This window comes from Pinus tabuliformis, chromosome 3_2 (assembly GCF_031772625.1).
Source record: "Pinus tabuliformis cultivar Carrire ecotype Pingquan chromosome 3_2, CPIR1, whole genome shotgun sequence".
Lineage (NCBI taxonomy): Eukaryota > Viridiplantae > Streptophyta > Pinopsida > Pinales > Pinaceae > Pinus > Pinus tabuliformis.
Window position 1 is genome coordinate 889,538,082 of NC_142302.1, and position 21,959 is coordinate 889,560,040.

The 21,959-nt window shown below is 35.8% G+C and overlaps 1 pseudogene; it reads left to right on the top strand.

The window, feature by feature from the left end:
* Positions 1-19,957: 19,957 nt before the first annotated feature.
* On the top strand, positions 19,958-20,962 carry LOC149183477 (short-chain type dehydrogenase/reductase pseudogene; annotated as a pseudogene).
* The last annotated feature ends 997 nt before the right edge of the window (positions 20,963-21,959 follow it).

Here is a 21,959-nt window from a genome sequence, read left to right on the forward strand (position 1 = left end):
TGGGAAGTTAAGAATGCCAAAGCCTTAGCTCTTATTAAATCTTATGTGAATGATGAAATGTATATCCATATAGAAAATGCTACAGATGCATGGTCTACTTTGAAAACTTTTAAATACCTCTTTGATACTCAGCCTGAATCAAAGAAAGTTGATCTACAACAAAAATTGACTGAAGGATGTGTTGTACTTGAATATATCTCAAGACTTAAGAATATTAGGCAGGAAATCATTAATGCTGGTTTTCCAGTAATTGATGATAGCTTTATGGTCACAACTGTAATTGCTGGGCTTCCTTCTTCCTACACGCATTTTTGAAGACTCTACAATTAACTGGGAAAATAGAGAAACTAAAGTTTGATGAACTCTGTGAAATGTTGACTCAACATGATAAAACCTTTGGGAAGAAGAAGAAAGTTGGTGAAGATGTTTTTCTCACAGAGGCTAGCACTAGTAAATCATCAGCAGACAGTTCTCGAGGCAGAGGCAAAGGAAATCAGAATCAAGCAGCACATAATGTACAAATTCGAGGTCGAAGCCAAAGCAGAGGAAACAACTTTAATAGAGGCAACAGTTCAGGAAGAAGTAATTTTCAAGGTAGAGGAAACAACCAAGGAAGAGGCAAGTTTCAAGGACAAGGAAATAATAATCAAGGTAGAGAACAATCTCAACATAGAAGTCAAAGCAGAGGAAGAGGACAATCTTCAAGAAGAGGAAGATACTTAAGTCAAATTGTGTGTCAAAGATGTAACAAAGTTGGACATTATGCTGAAGATTGTCGAACTTCACTTAATAAAATTCCCAAGTTTCAACAGCATTCAACACAATTTGCCAACGATCAAGATGATGATAACTCCGAATATGTTTTTACTTTCTCACCAGCATCACAACTTTCATCCCATCTTAGAAGTGATTATGAAGATGCCTGGATCTTGGATTCCGAGGCAACTCAACACATACTTGTCGACGTGATTTTTTCTGGAATTTTCAAGATTTCCAACTTAATTCCATTTTTCTTGCAGATGACACAAAATATACTCCTTATGGAAAAGGAGCAGTTAAAGTTTTTCTCCCTGGCATTGGAGAAAAAATGATTTCCAATGTATGGTATGTACCAAATTTTAAGAAAAATTTGCTTCTTTAGTCACGATTCGACAAGCAGGACATCAGGTTATTATGGAAGATGGTTTAGTCAAGATTAATTCAGTTAAACAAAGTTTAAAAACTGTCATGACAGGATATGAAGATGGAAAACTGTTACGGATGAAAGGGACAATTATTCTAAGGCATTCTGATTTTGTAGGGGCAGTAAGTACAGGTATTTCACCTGTAAGACTATGGCATGTAAGATATGGACATTTAAATTTTGAGAGTCTCTATCAATTGCAGAAACAAGGAATGGTTAAAGGACTCCCCACTTTCAAAAGGGAAAATGCAAAATGAGAAGCTTGCATTTATTGCAAACAAAGTCGAGAAAGTTTTCCAACAAGTTCATGGCGTTCAAACAGGCGGCTACAACTAGTTCACAGTGATGTTTGTGGACCACTACAAACTTCATTTGGTGGTTGCAAATATTTCTTACTATTCATTGATGAGTTTAGCAAAATGACTTGGGTTAACTTCTTGAAGAACAAGTCAGAAGCATTTGAGAAGTTTAAAATTTTCCGCCAACTTGTTGAAAATGAAGTCAAAGAAAAGATAGGTACTCTTAGGACATATAATGGGGGAGAATTAACTTCAAATGAATTCAAAACTTATTGCAGTGAAAATGGCATAAGACGACATCTTACTAATGTTTACACTCCACAGCAAAATGGAGTAGTCGAAAGAATGAATCGCACCTTGTTAGGAATGGCGAGATCCATGTTAATTTTCAAGAGGTTAAGTCCAACATATTGGGCAGAAGCAATACATACAATTGTCTACTTAAGAAACAGATCTCCAACTACTTCTTTAGACGGAATCACACCTTATGAAGCTTGGTTTGGTTTCAAACCTCGAGTTAAACATCTTAGATTTTTTGGATCAGTATGTTATGCCTTAGTTCCGAAAGAAAAACGAACTAAGCTTGACTCAAGAAGTTTAAAATGCACAATGATTGGCTATTCTGATGAGAAGAAAGGGTATCATCTTTTGACCAATGGAAAATTCATTGTGAGCAGGGATGTCATTTTTGATGAAACTGAGAGTAAAAGTGCTGAAGAAATCGAAAATCTTCTTAACAAGTTAGAAACTAAGGGAAGTAAATGAAATGGAAAAATGCAAAGTCAACCAACTTCACCAAATTGGTATGAACTTGATTTTCCTTCCTCTGAAGATGAGTCATCCAGTCCATCTACATCAACAACATCATCTGGGTCTTCTAGTAGTTCATCCGCATCTCCAAGCAGCAACAGTTCTTCTGACAGTGATTCTCCAGACTCTTCACCTGAACGAAGAACATCAATTTATATTAATCCTCTTTACAATGATGGAGACTTTACAGAAGCGCAAACAAGTGAGCACCAACTACCGAAATGGGCAGTTCAACTTTTGAAAGATGTAAAGCCTGATGAGCAGAATAAAATGGGCACCAGAAGGGCACATAGAAGTGAAGGCAATTTTGCCTTGATAGCAAATGATTTTACTGAACCTTCCACATACAAAGAAGCAATAAAACATAAAGAATGGCAACAGGCTATGGTTGAAGAATATCAAGCAGTAATTGATAACAACACTTGGAAACTTGTTGATTGTCCATCAAATGTTAAACCCATAGGATGCAAATGGGTTTATAGAATTAAGTATAATCAAAAGGGAGAACTTGAAAAGTATAAAGCATGACTTGTCGCAAAAGGTTTTGCGCAGCAGGAAGGCATTGATTATGAGGAAACTTTTGCTCCTACAACTAAATGGAACACCATCCGATTAACACTTGCATTGACTGCTCAGAAAGGATGGAAAGTTCATCAAATGGATGTGAAAAGTGCTTTTATCAATGGGGATTTACAGGAGGAAGTGTATATGACCCAACCGCCAGGTTTTGAAATTTAAGGACAAGAACATAAAGTTTGCAAATTGATCAAGGCTTTATATGGATTAAAACAAGCTCCCCGAGCTTGGTATGCAAAGATGGATGAATACCTTAAGTACGTTGGTTTTCAACAAAGTGAATCTGATGATGCTTTGTATGTGCGACAATAGGGAAAATACTTGGTAATTCTTGTTATGTATGTAGATGATTTGATCATTACTGGCAACCATGATGATCATATTGCACAGGTGCAAAAGGAGTTACATGCATGTTTTAAGATGACAGATTTGGGATTACTTCACTATTATCTTGGAGTTGAAGTCTTCCAACGCCCGCATCATATTTTCATTTCTCAGAGTAAGTATGCAGAAGAGGTTCTTCAGATATTTGGCATGTAGGATTGCAAGCCCGTTCTCACCCCCATGGAGCAAAACTTGAAACTTTCAAAATTTGAAGGGGGGGGGGGGGGGGGGGGGGGTAAAGGTGGACAGTACAACTTACAAACAGTTGATTGGCAGCTTGATTTATTTGACAAATACTCATTCTGATCTATCTTATGCAGTCAGTATTCTTTCATGTTTTATGCAGGAACCAGGAGACAGCCACTGGAATGCAGCCAAAAGAGTTTTTCAATATATCTAAGGAACAAAAGATTTTGGTCTTCTTTACACAAAGACTAAAAATTTTGTACTTGGTGGATATTCCGATGCCGACTTTGCCGGAAGTATTTATGATCGAGCATCCACATCAGGTTATTTAATGAACATGGGGTCAACAGCAGTATCTTGGAGTTGTAAGAAACAAGCTACAATGGCCACTTCTTCAGCAGAAGCAGGGTACATTTCATCATGGGAAGCAACATGTGAAATTGTTTGGTTGCGCAAAATTTTGCAAGACTTGGGCATTTCTCATGTAGAAGCTACATCATTATTCATTGACAGCCAGTCAACCATCAAACTTGCCAAGAACCCAGTTTTTCATTCAAGGACAAAGCATGTGGACACCAAGTATCATCGTATCAGATCTCTCATTGCCAAAGATGTCCTCAAGCCATTTTATTGTCCTTCCAAAGATAAAATCTCTAACATTTTCATGAAACTGCTTGGCAGAATAAAATTTACTAAGTTCAGGGATAAACTTGGCATCTGTTGTAATGTATCTTTGGATCATAGTGGGGAATGTTAAATGATCCAAAAATAAATCTTATCATAGGTTATAAAATTAGAATAAAATAATTATTAATTTAAGATATTAAATTAATAATTATTATTCTAGAATGTTTAATTATTTAGAATTAGTATATTGTTGTAGCTAGATATGACTCTCCAAATGTGTCGTATCTTAGGCTCTATTCTAGGAGATTTGTTTGCTAGTTGGTTTGAATAGCATTTATTGTAAATGGACACTTGTTATTTAATAAGTGATCCATAATTAGAGGTAGTTAGGACATGGAGCTTATAAATAGCTCATTGCAAGAGTGTTTGGATGTTCGGGTGTAAACTATTGCAAAATCAATTATGTAATTATTTTTTTCTAATTAATAATATTACGTGTCTGAGGAAACTTCTGCCGTTAGCATGTTCTCACAAAGACTTCAAGTTTTCTTTTCCTTAACTAATTAACTCATGGAGAATTAATTAATTAATATTCCAAACTGCTGGTAAGACCAAATTCGAATTTACTTCCTATAGATAGACCAGGGACTGCTATAAATAGGAAGGGACCCAGAAATGCTATTTTTAGAAGATGTTATTTTTAGCAGTTTCACCTCTCACCCAAGGTGGCCAAAATGCTCATTGGCCAAACTGCTATTTTTAGAAGTGCTATTTTTAGCAGTTCTATTTTTAGCACTTTCTAAATTTAGCATTTATTGTTGCACATTTTTCAACACTCCCTCTCAACAAGAAAGGCTTCCTCTCGAACCCAATCCTATAACTCTGAAATGTTTTGCATGCAACATATCTACCAAGTGCAGTTGCTTCAGCAACACTCGGAACAAAAAAACTCCCAACTGACTTCTGTTGGGCTACAAACATACTCTGATGCTGAAGCTCTACCTGTTGCTGGCAAGTGCTCCCTCTCTGACCTCTACGCTACTACAACATCTCCATGCATCTCGCACCATTGCACCCTTCTCTGTGCTACCCTACACGGTGCAACACACTTGTGCCTCTTGCATTGCTGCAGCCTACATGCTCTGCGCTGTCCTGGGATTCCCTGCGCTGTAGCTCTCTCTGCTGCTCCATCCGCATCTGTCTCTACCCAATCAGTGAGTTCCTGCTACTTCACATCGAGGCTCCCGTAGCAAGGTCTCATCCAAGAGGTTGGGTACCTCAAGGATCCTTCCCCTTCTCCTTGGGACAATCACTCTATATCGCCCCACCTCTTACCTGGAGGTATGGCGGCATGTGATCCCTCTGCCCACTTGGATCGAAGTTTCCCCCTACTAAAGGTCTTTGCATGAGTAGATGTCTCTACTCAATCTCCACTCAGCTTCCCCTGTTGTGGCTGCTCCACAACCTCCTGAAGCTACTGCACCAATCGTGGCTCCTCCACAATTGTCTGAGACTTCTTCTGGCTCTGCATGTTGAGAGGTAATTTACTCTCCCTATCAACCACCAAGTATCTAACCTTTGCCTTGCTCCTCAAGGCTTTGCATGCATCTTGTACCTCAAGTGCATACAGGTTCTTGGATATCACACCAATCTATTTCCACTTTCCCGCCGTCACGAAATTTTCTAGAAAAAGAGCTGATTTTAAATCAACGATATCTCCCTCATCCGAACTCCGATTCAGCCGATTTTTTTTTTTGATTTTGGGTATTTTTCCACAAGGAATCAAAATATGCTATTTATTTATGAAAATTTTGTACGAAAATTTTCATATCTTCTCTGCAAACTCTTGGCCCAAAACTCAAAGCTTTGAAATCTCCTCTCAGTATACTATTCTCTCCTTGATCACCTATGCTCTGATACCATGTAGAATTTTTCTATAAATCAGCTAGCTCTGATACCATGTAGAACTTTTTCTACAAATCAGCTAGCTCCGATACCATGTAGAAATTTCCCACCTGTAGATCACCTGGTAATGCAATGTACTAAAGCAAAACACTTGATCTACTTCTACAAACAATTTAGCGGAAGCTTAATCAACCATGAGCAACATCAATAAGAACACATATAACTGATAAGAAGGAATCAATCACACATAACACAGAAGAATTTACCCGGGGAAAGCACCTGCCTAAAACCCCATCTCTGTATTATCATACAAGTGGAAATATAGTCCGGATTACATAAAGCCTTAACTCGAAAGCTATCCAGCTCTCAGTATAATCCCTCTGCTGCTCATAGAAAGTCAAAGGCTTCTCACAAACCTTCTCCTATGCCCTCCAAGCCTCCTATTTCCTTGTGCAGATTTCCATGGGGTCTAGTGCTGCCACCTGTGTGAATTGGCCTCTTCACACACTCACTAACCTTTGATCTAACTGCACAAACTTGAAGGAGATAAATCCTCATCATGGATGAGCTTCCTTTATAGGAAAAATATTCATCCAACTGATAGTACACTATCCCTTCTCTGATCTCAACTGGGTCTCTATCTGAACTGACATGCATCAGTTATCCATGAGTGAATACACAGTTATCTGAAAATAATAGTTGTCACATGCATGCAAGCATCAACAAACTATATCTCATTAATTTAACAACTTGTTAAATTAATCTAACTAAACTTGACTAAGTTAAACTAAGTCAACTAATCCTCTCAATATAGAACTCATCTGTAATTCCTCAATCAACAGAGCAAATCAAGGAAACATTCCCCAATTAGTGGAGAAACTATTGCATGTTCTCACAAAGACTTCAAGTTTGCTTTTCCTTAACTAATTAACTCATGGCGAATTAATTAATTAATATTCCAAAATTCTGGTAAGACCAAATTCGAATTTACTTCCTATAGATAGACCAGGGACTGCTATAAATAGGAAGGGACCCAGAAATGTTATTTTTAGAAGATGTTATTTTTAGCAGTTTCACCTCTCACCCAAGGTTCCAAAATGCTCATTGGCCAAACTACTATTTTTAGAAGTGCTATTTTTAGCAGTTCTATTTTTAGCACTTTCTAAATTTAACATTTCTTGTTGCACATTTTTGAACACGCGTGCTCTACATACTCGATAGACTAAAATTATGATTTTATGAGGGTTTTAAAGTCTTCCCACTTAGTCACTCGAGGATCTCCCTCCATCCTCAAGGTCTTCATGTGTATTTTCCACTTGGTCAACGCATGACCCTCGAATTTTAGTTGCACAAATGAAATATTCTATTCTTCCTCGTTAAGATGAACACCAAAATAAAATTATAATTTATGCAATTATTTCTTTAGCTTTAGACCATTGATCTCACCTTGATATAACTTGATCTTGACTTTCACTTCCATTTAGAACAGGGATAGTGAATGGTTCATGACATTTGAATTGGGATGTTATCTTTCAGGTTCTTTCTTCTCCACCTTCCCTATTTCTTCTCGATCTCATGATCTTCCATTTGATTAGACCTTTGCATTAGAACCCCCATCTTCTATAAATAGCCTGAGCTTATTGGTCAGGGCCACCATGAGGAGATTCATGTTATAGTTTATATCTATGACTTGTGCTTCCAACTGCAAAAACCTCTATTGTGCAATATCACAAAGTTTATTCATATATTATTGACTATGGATGGGGTTTTATGACTTTTGGCTGAACCGATCAAGGTCCCCTGTAAATCTCCACAATATACCCAAAAAAACTTGCTATGATACCAATATGATTTGTAAACTACCGTGGATATTCCAGTGGACAATTTGTTTGAATAGATTCAATAAATTATATTTAAAAATTAAAAATCTTCACTATCATGGTTTATTTCTCTTTAGATTTCTAGATGTGGAAATTATTGTTTATTGCATATGCATGAAAATTATAATTATGTAGAAAATAGATAACAGTGAAATATAAACTCACATACCATTATTGACACATGATATTACCTGGGAAACCCTTTCAGGAGAAAACCCAACTGGAAGGTGAGGCTACTCTGCTCTATTTCTCTGAATGGAAAATTGCCACTGATAAAAAGAAGTAAGTCTCGTGGTCTATGGGCAACTACAATGGACAAATCCTCTTTATGTTCTCTATCCCTATCCCCATTGGCTACTTTGATTTTCTATGGAACAAGATACACTAAAAAATAATGGAACCAATTTTCCTTCTAGTGGCCCTATTATAACACAACCTCATAACCTACTAGTGGTTAGCCTACAATTCTTGACATTTGATCCATATCAATAGTTAGATTCTCATATCCTTACATTCCTTGGGGTACTTTTTTCATATTCGGATATAATTTTTACAGACATTTTGTTTCGTAAATGGATGCCCAGGAATTACTCCTATACTTGAGGAAGGCCTTCCATTTTTAGATAGGGTAGGATAGTATAGATGAACAAATAATTGAATATAATAATAAAGAAAAAAATATAAAATCTAGTTGTGAAAGCCAAGTTACTAGCTTAGTTAGACAAGAGATTTTCCTAAAATCCGAGCTACTAATTGACAAATCCCGGAATAAAAGTATGTATGATGAGACAACTCTATTCCAAGGAATGAATATCCCTTATTCTTGGTGAAAGCTTCAAAATTCTTGTGACATGGAGCCTTCCAATACATATACAAGGAAAATTGCACAAAAGAGGACATCCTACGATAGAATTTATCTTATGGATTTTGCACACTAAAGTATTGTTCAAAGGATCATTGTAATTTAGTTTTAGAGTACAACATGACAATCACTTTAAAGGATGATCCTTGATTTTTAATTCTCTTGTCCCATGGTTATGTCTAGGGCCTCAAGACCATTACCCAATTCTCAAAAATACTAGTTGTGCCTATATACCTAGGTAGAGGCAAATGATTCCCCTAACAAGTCATTTGTGGTGGTTTTTTATTATCCCAAAAATCCTATAAGCTTTCGTTAGGGCCTAACTCTTGGGCTTGTTCACCTTATAATATCCATTTTTTATGAATTGATACTTAATGTTCAAAAAATCTAATGTTGACTATCCTTATGAATATACCATGGATATCCTTGAAAGGTCCTTTCTGGTGGGTCAAAATAACTCTTGGGTTTGTTCCCCTTATATCCAATTTACAAAGACTCAAACTTAATGTTCAAAAACTCTAATGTTGATTATCCACATTAAGATACGAAGGACACCATTGAAAGGTATTTTATGACGGGTCAACATGTTCTCAATGGCATTAGATTAGCCAAAAAAAAAGTGCATGCTACTTTCATTTACACAAATCCATTGTTGATGAAAATAAACGAACATATAGATCAACAATTTGTTTCATTATGTTAAGACCCTCATAATCATTATGGGCTCAACCTGTCACTTGTAAGAATTGAAAGCAGAAGGGGAAGATAATAATCATTTATCACAACCACCCAAAATAAACCCAATTGACATTATTATTTTAGCGTGACATATATTAAGAGGCATATTTGATAGACATATCTATCAAAATAGATCTATCGTAATTTTGAATCTACTAAGTGTCTAGAGGGATCAAATCTCTCTCTTGAGGTGCAAACCTCTTTTAGAGTGAAAATATATTTGATCCCTCTTAGTGCTTGATAGATCTAGATTTAAGATGGATTTAGATAGGTTTAATTATTGATCTTTAAAAGGCCACATTAGAGAAGAATATCATGGGAAAAAACCATGGGCTAGAGAATTTTATGCTTTTTTTTTTTTTTTTTTTTTTTTTTTTTTTTTTTTTTTAAATTTAATTTAATTTTGTTTTATTTTAATTGAGTCAAAATGTTAGAAATCAAAACATCTACCATATTGGGCTGAGAGGGTCAACACAATTACTAAAATTTCCATTTTATTTATAATTATTCTTTATTGAATGATATTTGTTTCCATCATATTCCATGATAACTTTTTTCCTCTTATATTTCATTATACTCGCTGATTGCAAATTATATTGAATGTAAATCATTATATTATAAAATTAAAATATGAGTTAATAAATATATTCATTTCTTTTAAATAAATCACACACACATACATATATATATTCTAAATATCTAATTTATATTAAAATAAATCACAATTACTTAAAATTTTATCTTTGCACAAAATTTGTGATTGTAATAAAACTAGCCTAGATTCATCTTAACCGTGGATATATCAAGCGCCAGAGGGATCAAATCTCTTAAAACGCAAGCCTCTTTTAAAGTGAAAAGATATTTGATCCTCTCGACACTTGATAGATCTGTGGTTAGGATGGTTTTTGTATACATACATACCATATATAGGCTGGATTTATCTCTCCCTCTCTCTCTCTTCCGTCTCACTCTACTCTTTCTCACTCTCTCTCTCAATCTCTCCCTTGTCACTCTCTCTCTCTTTCTCCACCTTTCTCTCTTTATGTATTTATTCTTCCCTCCCTCTCTCTACCCCTCCAAATCCATCTCTCTCTCCCTCCATCTCTCCTTCTCTCTCTCAAGTCCTCTCTTATTTCCTTCCTCTCTCTCCCTTTCTCTCCCACCTCCCTCTCTCTCTCTCCCCATCACTCTTTCCCTCTCTGTCATCGAAATATGTCACTATATCCCTCCCTATATCCTTCTCTCTATCTTCCCTCCTCTCCTCTCTCACTCATTCACTCTCCATCTCTCCCTTATCACTCCCTCTCTCTCTCTCTCTCTCCACCTCTATCTCTCTCTGTCCTTGTTATATCCACTCCCCCCGTCTCTCTCTCTCCATCCCACTCCATCTCTCCCTCCCTCCCTCTCTCTTCTCTCAATTCCTCTCTCTCCCTTTCTATCCCACCTCCCTCTATTCCCCCCCCCCATCTCTCTCTCTATACTCTCCAACTCTATCATTATTTCCCTCCTTCTCTCCTTCTCTCTCTCCCCCTCTCTCTCTCCTCTCCTTCTATCTATCTTCCCTCCTCTCTTCTCTCCTTCTATCTGTCTTCCCTCCTCTCTTCTCTCCCTCTCTCCATCTCTCCCTTGTCTCTCCCTCTCTCTACCTATATATATCTTTCTTCTTCCCTTCCTTCCCACCACCCCCCCCCCCTTGCAACTCCATCTGTATCTCCCTCCTCTCCTTTCTCTTTTCATTCCTCTCTCCCTCTCTCTTACACCTCCCTTGTTACTCTCAGTGTCTCTCCACCCTCCAACTATATCACTATCTCCCTCCCTCTCTCTCCATGCATATGATGGAGAATTTTCAGTCTATGTAGTCAATGCTACATGTAATGTCTAAAATGTTTTACATTTTAATTTTTTGTTATGAAATGAGTTATGCTTTTTCAACATGTAGTATTGATAAGTCATGATATTGGTCCATGGTATTGTAACAAAGTCTATTTCCAAGTTAATAATATCCAAGGTAAAGTAGGGGTGGATATCCATAGTTAAGAAACTTGTTATACTGTAAATTTATAGTAAGTATTAAGTTGTTATCTGCTTATTAATTAAATTTAAATATGTTTATGGAATCATTATTAGTACTTGCTAATGTAGGACTCTAACAATCTATTTATTTGTTGATTGCTATTAATTTAGCATTGCACAATGCAAATTATAATGATTAACTTTGAAAAGTGAATATTTATTTTCAAATTTATTAAAAATATAAAATTTCAAACATTTGATTGGGCCATAACTTGAAAGGATCCTCTGCACAATATAATGCCATGTGGATAACTTCCTTACATATTTTATGTCATAATTTATGGATATGCTTGCAATATTGATTCATGATATTTAGAAATTTGTGTAGTGATTTTTTATCCTTAAACTTTGCAGGAAAACCATCCAAAAATAAAATACTTGAAAATAACTTATACTCAAGGAAATAATATATGTACCATCAATTACTTCCCACCATAAAATAAAATACTTGATTATACTCAAGTAAATAACATATCTACCATCAATTACTTCCTAGCATAATTTAAGCGAGTCTTTGCATAAAACATAGATAGGAATAAGATGCAAAAGAAGGGTTGGTGTTGATCTATGATACTAAGTTGCATGAATGGGCTTGAGGATCTGATTTGCCTCTTGTTAAGAATGGTGTTGTCTGTGCTGCGGTGGAGTGTTAGTTCATTCCATAAATTAGGGTTCATATTAACCATGGCACCTAATGCTTTCTCTTCAATGCCAAGCTGACTATGTTGGTTTCTTCTGTATTACCAGTCTGGAACTGTAACAAGATTCTCAGACATGAGATCTATGAAGGGTTCCCATTCTCTTCTCTGGGTTTCTTATGCATAATCTGAGTAATTTTCTCAATGAATCTATAAGGAAATCTCTTCTGTAGCCTTTCGATCTGATTTCACAAGGTTGGTTTTGTTTTTGCTTAGAACCTGTTCATAGGATAAGGACTTCCATCAAGCCTAAATTTTGTCACTATATTTTCATGGAATTTTCATTGATAAGCCTCCATGGTCGTGGATCTCATACACTTTCCATCATTGCTTCTTCCTCTTCATTGTATTTTTGTTCTTACAATTGTAACTTTTTATTAGTTGATGTATGGAGAGGATGGAATGGCTTGCATTCTTGTTCTTTAGTGTCCAATAATAGATAATATTTATTTCAAAGACCAATTTGTTTGGACCATGGAATCACCATTTTTATGTCCGTCCTTCATTATCTAAGCATAAATGGAATTTATTTAACTTTAGACCATGAATTCACAATTGTTGTCACTACTCAACTCATTCAGTTCATAGTCTTCAATATCTGCTCTTATTTTTTCAAATTTTGTAACTCTCAAGATGTTATATTCAAGTTGTTTTGATGGCTTAGTTGTTGCTATAGGGCAGCCATGCAAACATTTCAAGTGCAAATGACTTTCATGATCATCAAAGGAACTTAATACATGTCTTAATACATGTCCTACAAATTGTGTTCACCCATTCAATTATTTTCTTACTAACTTGATAAATATTCAATCATCGAAAAGAAAAATCTTGTCTGACAAACTGTCCTTAATAAAATCATGAGATTTTTGCATTTCTTATTACTACATTCCTGAAAGTAGATGAAATGAGTTTGTTTTTCATGCACATCAACATATCATATAAATACATGAAAGAGGTTCAGTAGTTGTTCAGCATAGTAAAATCCCAATTAATCCCTTATTCTATTGACCTCGGTGCACTTCCTATTAAGCATATAGCACAGATAAAGGGTTTTTCATCAACAATTACAACTTTTGGTTGTCATTAAACACTTTTGCCTATGTATAACGATTGCAATTGATTCTTCAAGAACTAGGGTAAATAATATACACCTTAGATGCATCATCTGCATCAGGACCATTATATTCACAATGAACCATCTGAATTCCCCGAACAGTCTTTATTTCATGTCCATTGTGAAGAAACAATTGTTATCACCTGTTTTCATTCCAGAATTAATCCAAAATTTTTATTGAAATGTTTCGAACTAACAGGATTGAGTGATTGATCACTTACAGATGATAACAAATTATCGACGACGTTCTTTCTCGGATTCCAAAGTCGATGCGGAAACGTATCTTCAACGATATCTATTCTCAAATCTATAACATGGTCATGCCTATATATTGCATTCTGGTTGTTCACTTCCACAAGGCATTTATTTTGTAGATTCTGAAAACCTCGCCTTCCTCTCCAGCCTGATTTGTTCCATATTGATTTGTAGTTTATTATGCTTTTACAAGAAACAACTTGCCAGTGGTAGACTTCCAAAAAGTTAATGTTTTTAGGGAGTGGAATATTATTTTGTGTAAGAACCTTCCTCTGAGATGCCACATCCCAGGGGGTCTCTTCTGCGAAAATGGCCAAGACATGCACCTGGTGTTAAAAACCACCTTAGGCTCAGCTAACAATCAAATATCACAAGATAACACAAATTGGCCACGTTAGCAGAGCAACATGTTCTTGGGGAGATTGAATCTATGTCTCAACAATGAAAAGGCATTCAATTTATTGCTTGGTCACATCCCCCTTGACTTCCAAAAAAATTGCATTACTCTATTACATCATCTGATATAAATGATCTAACGTATCCCTGGAATTATTAAGAATTGAGAGGGATCAAAATAAAAATTGAGGTGCAAACCCATTGGTGCTTAAAAGATATCAAATTAAAATGAAACTATGCTAAATAATTTTGTTGTTATATATGCCATTTTTCTTTTTAATATTAATAACTCTCTTTTTTTTCATTTTGATGTACAACTATTACACACTGATGTGACCTATCTCATATATACTCGGCTGTAGACTGCACTTAGCTTCTCTATTGCCCTAGATTGATCTGCTTGCAGAGTTGACCCACTTAATTTTGTAAGAGTATGGACCATTGATCATTTAAACTTTTTGGAAGATTTGGTATTTTCCATCTATTCCACAGTCCATTTCCTTGTTCATCCGATTATGTGATGTCTTTGAGGTGACTTATATCATTTTGTGCCATCCACCACTTTGGGTTTGTAGCATCTTGACTATGGAGTAGAGGTTGTTTTCCAAGAATGTTGTCCTCCCAGATTTTGAACTTTTCCCATTCATAGAACCCATGAGAGACTACTTCGTATGTTGCTTACTGTTGCTTGATAATTTCCAAATTGTTGATGCTTTTATATCCTGAAGCTGCCTGTCTAGACTGTGCAGCCAAGTTGAATGGAGGTATTTTTTGTGAACAATCAATTTTCACCAGGCTTTTCCATCTGATATCAATCACCAAAAGATTTTCACCCCCATTGCCTGATTCAATATTTGTGAGTCCTTTATTTCCAGTCCTCTGCGCTCCTTATTTTCTCGATGGTGGTCCAGTTGATGAGATAGCATTTCTAGATATTGCTTTTGCCTTCTTGCCAAGGATTTTACAGATGAATTGTCTTATTTTATTCATTACTCCAATAGAAGCCAACCGAGACGATCCTTGAAATAGATAGGATGTCGAGATGAGAGACAAGGGTTTTGGCTCCATCTTAGCCTTGTGGAAGCCTCAAAGATACACTTCAAAATAGAATAATAATAGCGAGCCTTTGAATTCTAGGAAATCAAATTGTGGGATTCTTCTCTTACTCAATAAAAATATGATGGCTCCCTTGGGCCAAAAAACTTCTATGTACAAATCTTCATAGCAAGGGTTTTGGCTCCATCTTAGCCTTGTGGAAGCCTCATGTTGTAGACATTGGAAGTTCCATATCTTTTATTTTTTGTGAGCAACAAATTTTTACCTACAAGCATAACATTGTACATTCCTCATTATTGTTGAGCCAATTGTTCCTTCCATAGAGATCCATGAGCCCCTTGACCCATCCCACAAAATGGATTTGGAAACTTTTGTCTCACCATAAAATGCATGCAAGTTCCATACCACCCGCAACTCATCACAAAGTAACCACTAGCAGAAAACATTTCATTGCATTTATGGCAACATATGTTGTCATTTAACCAAAAATGCAATACATCCAAAAAAAAAGGAGCAAACATGACTTCTTTCATAAATTCTATATAGATGAAATAAATTCTCTCAATTCTATCCTGAACAGAGGCCTGTAGTGTTTATTAGGATACTGTACCAATGAATAGGCCCTCACCATGTTTGTTGAAAGTTTGTACAAAACCTCTGGTGGGTTATATGTTTTTAACATTTATGTACAAATGGATCATAACAGAAGTTGGAAATCTGGTTGTTTATGTATCTGGAATGAACTCACAGTGTTGTCATTGTAATGCTTTAATTGAAAAACTTTATGCAAAATGTAGACCATTCGGTAGGTGTGCTGTCAGAATTGCTTGAAAACCTTCTTAAATTCAAGCCTTTAGAATGATTGAGTGCCCGAGAAGCTCTAAGCCATCCATTCTTTACAGATGATTACTATAGAAGGTTTGGAAATGATCCACATAGTTGATCTCATGTAATGTTTGACTTGAAACTCTTACCATAACCCTTGAATTTCTACAATATTTGACATCCAGGTGCAAGGCACACTTGTTCTGCAACAGTAAATAGGTCTGGCCAATTCTTCTGTAACATAACATTCATTATTTCAGCAAAAGTTTTCTAGACAAAGTGTAAGGCCCTAAATTTTAGAACCCTAATTTTGGCCTATGAAATAGACACCCTCCATCCTAAAAACTCACAAATCTAAGTTTCTGCGTTTCTGAATTGTTGGAGTGAATGGGAGCAAAACATATTCAAAGATCTGAATTTTATATGTTTGTAGTTCCATAGAGATGTGCGCCAAATACTTTTAAAGAAAAGGGCAATCCCTTGCAGTCTTCTAAGAAATTAAGTACTAGAGATTCAAATCCCTTCGCTGGATAGGGTTTGTTGAAGGCATAGAAGCAGAAGAGCTCTAATGAGTATTGTGGGCTCAGACTATTTAACTCACAAATAGATGATTCTTCAACTCTTAGCCTTCTGAGAACATCCCTATCTCTAGATGTAATCAATATTAAGATCCCTGGATGAGTTTGGACAGGCAAAAATTTATTCACCAGGTCTGCATCATCTACATCATCTAAGACTATCAATGTGTTATAAGACATCAGAGGCTTTATGAGTTTCTCTTTACCTTCGTCAACACTATATATCGTCACTTCTGATCCAGTCAAGCCCTTGAGAAGTTTTGTCTGCAATGAAGTTAAAGAGCTTCTAGTTGCATTATCTCTGACGTCGTCTTTCCTACGTCGCCTTCCCCACGATCCCTAGGATCTGATGTTTCCCTTTTTGTTGTGGCTACGACAATTATTCAAGGTATCGAAATCCGCTACTTAAATGTTGCAACAACTCAAAAATGTCCAATATTTAATATATTCAATTCAAAGAAATGGACAAGAAGAATACATCTAAATAGAGAACACATGTTACAGAATGTCATGGGTTTTAAGAAGAATACATCTAAAGAGAGAACACATGCTACGAAATATCATGGGTTTTATGACATGATCAAATGTTAAAAATAATGAATGAATAATAAATTAAGGACTAGGGTAAGGGGACCATTCACATCTCATTGTATTCCTTACAGAAGGAGATGAAGAAATTGTAGCCTAAACAACGATACAAAGATCTCAAATGCAACATCGAGTCAAGATGCAGGAAGTTGCCAGACCTCCTTCCTGCCAATGAGATTGGCTATCACCACCACTGACTATTGGCAATATTTATACAACTGGCAATGAGTGGCAAAGAATCTTGGCATCTAGTGTTTCGCCTCTTGTATCGACTATTGGCATCCTGCATGAGAGGTAGCCATTAATCCTTCTCCAGAGGAAGCCCCCTCACCCTCATTTTTAGGCTTACAAGTGCTATTGTTGGACATTGGATGATAATACATTCGCGATGTCTGAGGGCAGTGAGATTGAAACCTGGTAACAATCTTTATAACCACAACCACCATTTCCATGTATTTCGCCATCTGGGACAATAAATTGAGTGTTCTGCTCCTATAACAAACATGGTTTCCATGTATTTCTCCATCTTGGACAATAAATTGAGTGTGTTGCTCCAAACCCTTCCCAGCGACCTATGTTGCCCGTCGCTGTAGGGTTTCGTGACTTGCTGTGCGATTGTAAATAGAGATCGGGAACCTTTGTTTGCGATGTTGAGGGGTAGGTTCTAGGCCATCACTACCAGAACTGCCAACCCAATTCTGGATAGAGCTCCCGCCTCCATTGATGGAAACAAAAATCACATAATTCGAATTGAAAACCATAAAACCTTAAAATCTCTTCCACTGAGAGCAGGAAGCTCCCAAACTCAGAGTTTCAGTGCGGTGGAAGGAATGCAAGCATGCAGTGGAAATAAAAGCCCCAAAATCTCTTCCACTCATAGCAGGAAGCTCCCACATTCAGTGTTTCAGTGGGGTGGGAGGAATGCAAGCAGTGAGTCAAAATAAAGAAATTGACTCATAGTTCAAGCAGTTGAAGGTGGTTAACAGGGGACGGATCCAATGGCTGAAAATCATTTAATCATCTAACAATGGATCAAATGGTGTTCAACCGTACAGAGTGGCAGGTCAAGGGAGTTCTTTTTAGAGCGAAACTTTTTACAACGTAATTATTTATACAATTTTTCCTGGAACATAATTTTTAATTTGAGTTGGAAAGACTCCGCAAAACAAAATTACAATATAAAAACTAAATTTTATTATTTTTATTACTTTTAACTTTTTATTCAATCCAACATAATATGGAGTAGATGTCAACTTAACCAATATAAAAATGTATATATAAATATAAATATTTAACATTTATATTTTTCCTCAAATAAAAGATAATTAAAAATTAAAAATAATATAGAACTGATCCTAATAAAAATATTATACCGTAAACATTTAATTCTTAATTTAATTAATAATAAAAACTTAACCAAAAATGACTTAACCTAAACTTTTAATATTAAAATTTCGATGAATAAAATAAAGTTTTATCTTCCCACAAAATTTGTATTTGTAATAAAATTATTAAGAGATAAAAAATCCATTGCTCGTTAAGTTACTCCTTAAATTAACCTTTTTTTTTTCAATATGTCAAATACAAGACAATCGCCCATTCATTAACACTCTTTTTGACTTGATAATTAAATTTCCAACGAAACAAAAACCTTAAAGGATTTTTCGGAATCACTTTAGATTAAAACAAAACCCCTACAACAAGGTTTTGAAATTTGATCACGAAGACACCCAAAAGACTGTAAATTTAATCAAATTCAATCTTATATTTTACCAAAACGGATATCTGCCTATTAAAAATTTATCTTAATCTCAGATAATCAAATTTAATCATTTTATCTAAAATAAAAAATAAAAATAAAAACACAATTATCTCATTTTAACAAAAAAAATTCTGTAAAAATTAATCCTAGATATTCTCGTTGATGCATCTCGAATTAACCAGTGTGGTTCATCTTCAAGACAAGATGCATGCAATGAGATAAATAGATAGTGTGGTTCATTTTGACAAGATGCGGAACCAGATCCATGCAATGAGATAAATAGAATGAAGAGAGCAGCTAACTAGCCATTAACAAGTAACAACTATCTCATCTCAATATTACGAATTTAGCATAATGTAAGTTTACATTCTTCAATAATCACATTGGTAAACCCGCTTGTGCTCACTATGAATGCCAGAATTTTGAAATTACTCAAATTTTGGTTTATGATAATTCCAATAAAATTCCTTACATTAAAATTATGTTGCATTTAAATGTGTATATAAAAATGGAGTCGTCTAAGGAGGCAGAGGAATTTCCCGTATGGCCAAAAGTAGCTGGAATCCGGGCAAAAAAATATCAAAAAATCTTCTAGACGTAGTGTTTGAATCGTGTTTTTGATGGTGGAAATGGATTCAGCACCATCAAAAACGTTTAAGACACCTAAAATTTTGAAGTTTAACAACTATAACTTGGATTTACAAAAATCTTTCCCGGTTTTCTCTAAATATGACCGGAATTTCCATAACTTTCCGAGCAACTCCTCCGCCTCATTAAACTATGCGTAACTCTTTACATTCAATAAATCAAGATTTAAACACAATCAAGGGATAAGATGAGAAAATAACTCTCTAAGCCCAACAAATGAAGATATAGACCCAATTTAAAGGATAAGTCTAGAGTCGGGATTGTTGGAGAAATTTTTTGAACTATGTTCATAAAAAACTAAAAAATCTCCCTAAAATAGAAAACTATAATACTACATCAACCTTCTATTCCATTAAAAATGTGAAATACAAAAATATGTTACACTAAAAATGCTGAATACAAAAATATATATACAATTGTTATTTTGGTTTTTAATTTTTACTATATTTACACAAAACTTCCACCAATCATATATCTTTTGTGCGTGATATTCGACCTGGAAGCTCGGGCCGCACGGCATTTATATAGACACCTCTAATGGCGAAAAGTGTCGAGCAGAATTGGTTGGAGGAGTCGGCGAGAATGACGACGCCATTAGAAGGTCGGGTGGCGGTTGTAACAGGCGCATCCAGGGGTATTGGCAAGGGGATTGCCCTCCATTTGGCGGCGAAAGGCGCCAAAGTGGTTGTCCATTACTCCACAAATCAAAGCAAGGCAGAGGAAGTTGCTTCCATAATCAATAACTCCTCCAAATCTGGTGGTGATGGAGTTAGGGCGATTGTGTGCAAAGCCGATGTCACAGAGCCCTCACAGGTTCTCCACTTGTTCAACGTGGCGGAGCAAACGTTCGGGCCCCTCCACATCGTGGTGAACAACGCAGGAATTCTGAACCACAGTTTTCCCACCATCGCACAGACCTCCGATGAAGACTGGGACCACACATTCCAATTGAATTGCAGGGGAACGTTTGTGTGCAGCAGAGAAGCCGCCAAAAGGGTCGTCCGCGGCGGCGGCGGTCGCATTATCAACATAACCAGCTCCCTTGTGGAATTGCCCACACCAGGGTACGCCGCCTACTCGGCCAGCAAGGCGGCGGTGGAGATGATGACGAGGATCCTGGCACAGGAGTTGAGGGGCACTCAAATTACTGCAAATTGCGTGTCCCCGGGAGCTGTTGCCACTGATATGTTCTTTGCCGGGAGGAGTGAGGCCGAGGTGGAGGCTGCGGCCAAATGGAGTACGTTTGAGAGATTGGGGGAGGCGGATGACGTGGCTCCGATGGTTGCGTTCTTGGCGACCGACGAAGGAGCATGGGTTAATTCTCAGGTTGTTCGTGTCAATGGAGGCGTGGTTTGAATAAAAAAAATGGATTTCAGAACAGTTAGGATTTTAATGGATTATGTGTTCACACAGTTTGTTTCCAGACCAGACCAGTTGGGGTGTAAGGGATTGTGTTTAATGGGTGGTTTTGTGCCATGCATTAAATTCTATTCTCAATGGACAAGGTCTAACTTTTGGATTTCAGCTTGAGTTAAAAATATATAGAGTTATTTTTAATGGAGTTGTATGCGATTTTTTTGGAGATTTTTTAGGTGGATTTTTACTGGATTTTTTTGGTTTAATTTTTTAAAAATCTGGTCGGACTTCATTGAAATCACAAGATTGATGGGTAAATTTTGCAAAAAAAATGCCCTAGAGGTTTTTCATGGTGCTAAATCCATATATATAGTCTAAAAACTAGTTTAAATAACACAAATCAAGATTTTACCTCAATTTTTTGCACCGGATTCCTGCACCCGAAACTCCAAAAAGTCGCACTATAACAACTCCATTTTAATTTAATTATAGAATTTGGAATATTTTTATATTAAGTTATTTTTAATTGGTTTATAGAATTTGGAATATCTTTGAAATTTGATGGGCATGAGTGAAATTCCAAGTTATTTGCGTTATTTGTTTTTCATTATATATATTTATTGTTTTTGTATATTAGATTTCTAAAATATTCCAAAATCTATAATTAAATTACTTTCAAATTTCTTATTATTGCTATGCAATGTGTACAGAGTTAATATGTTGATGTTGTGATGATTGATAGCACAATCGTCACATGCATTTATTCTTTGGCTTTAACTTTTAATACACATGGGATCCTTTTTGCATTACTTCATTTCAAATCTAATTTGTCTTTTATTTACACTTGTTTTATTTTGATAGTTTACTTAAGTTTCATATCATAAGTATTGGCCTCATTTATCAAATCTAATTTGCCTTTTATTTACACTTGTTTTATTTTGATAGTTTACCTAAGTTTGATATCATAAGTATTGGCCCCATTTATCAATGGTAGTAACTTTTAAGTTATTGTCACTGATAAGTTGAAAGTGATCTTCATTGTAATTGTATTTTTCAAAAATATTTCTAAATTAAATAAACAACATTCAGATCCAATGTTTACTTTATTATCTAAATTTCTAAAATATTTGCAAAATCTACACTATTTTTATAAGCTTAGT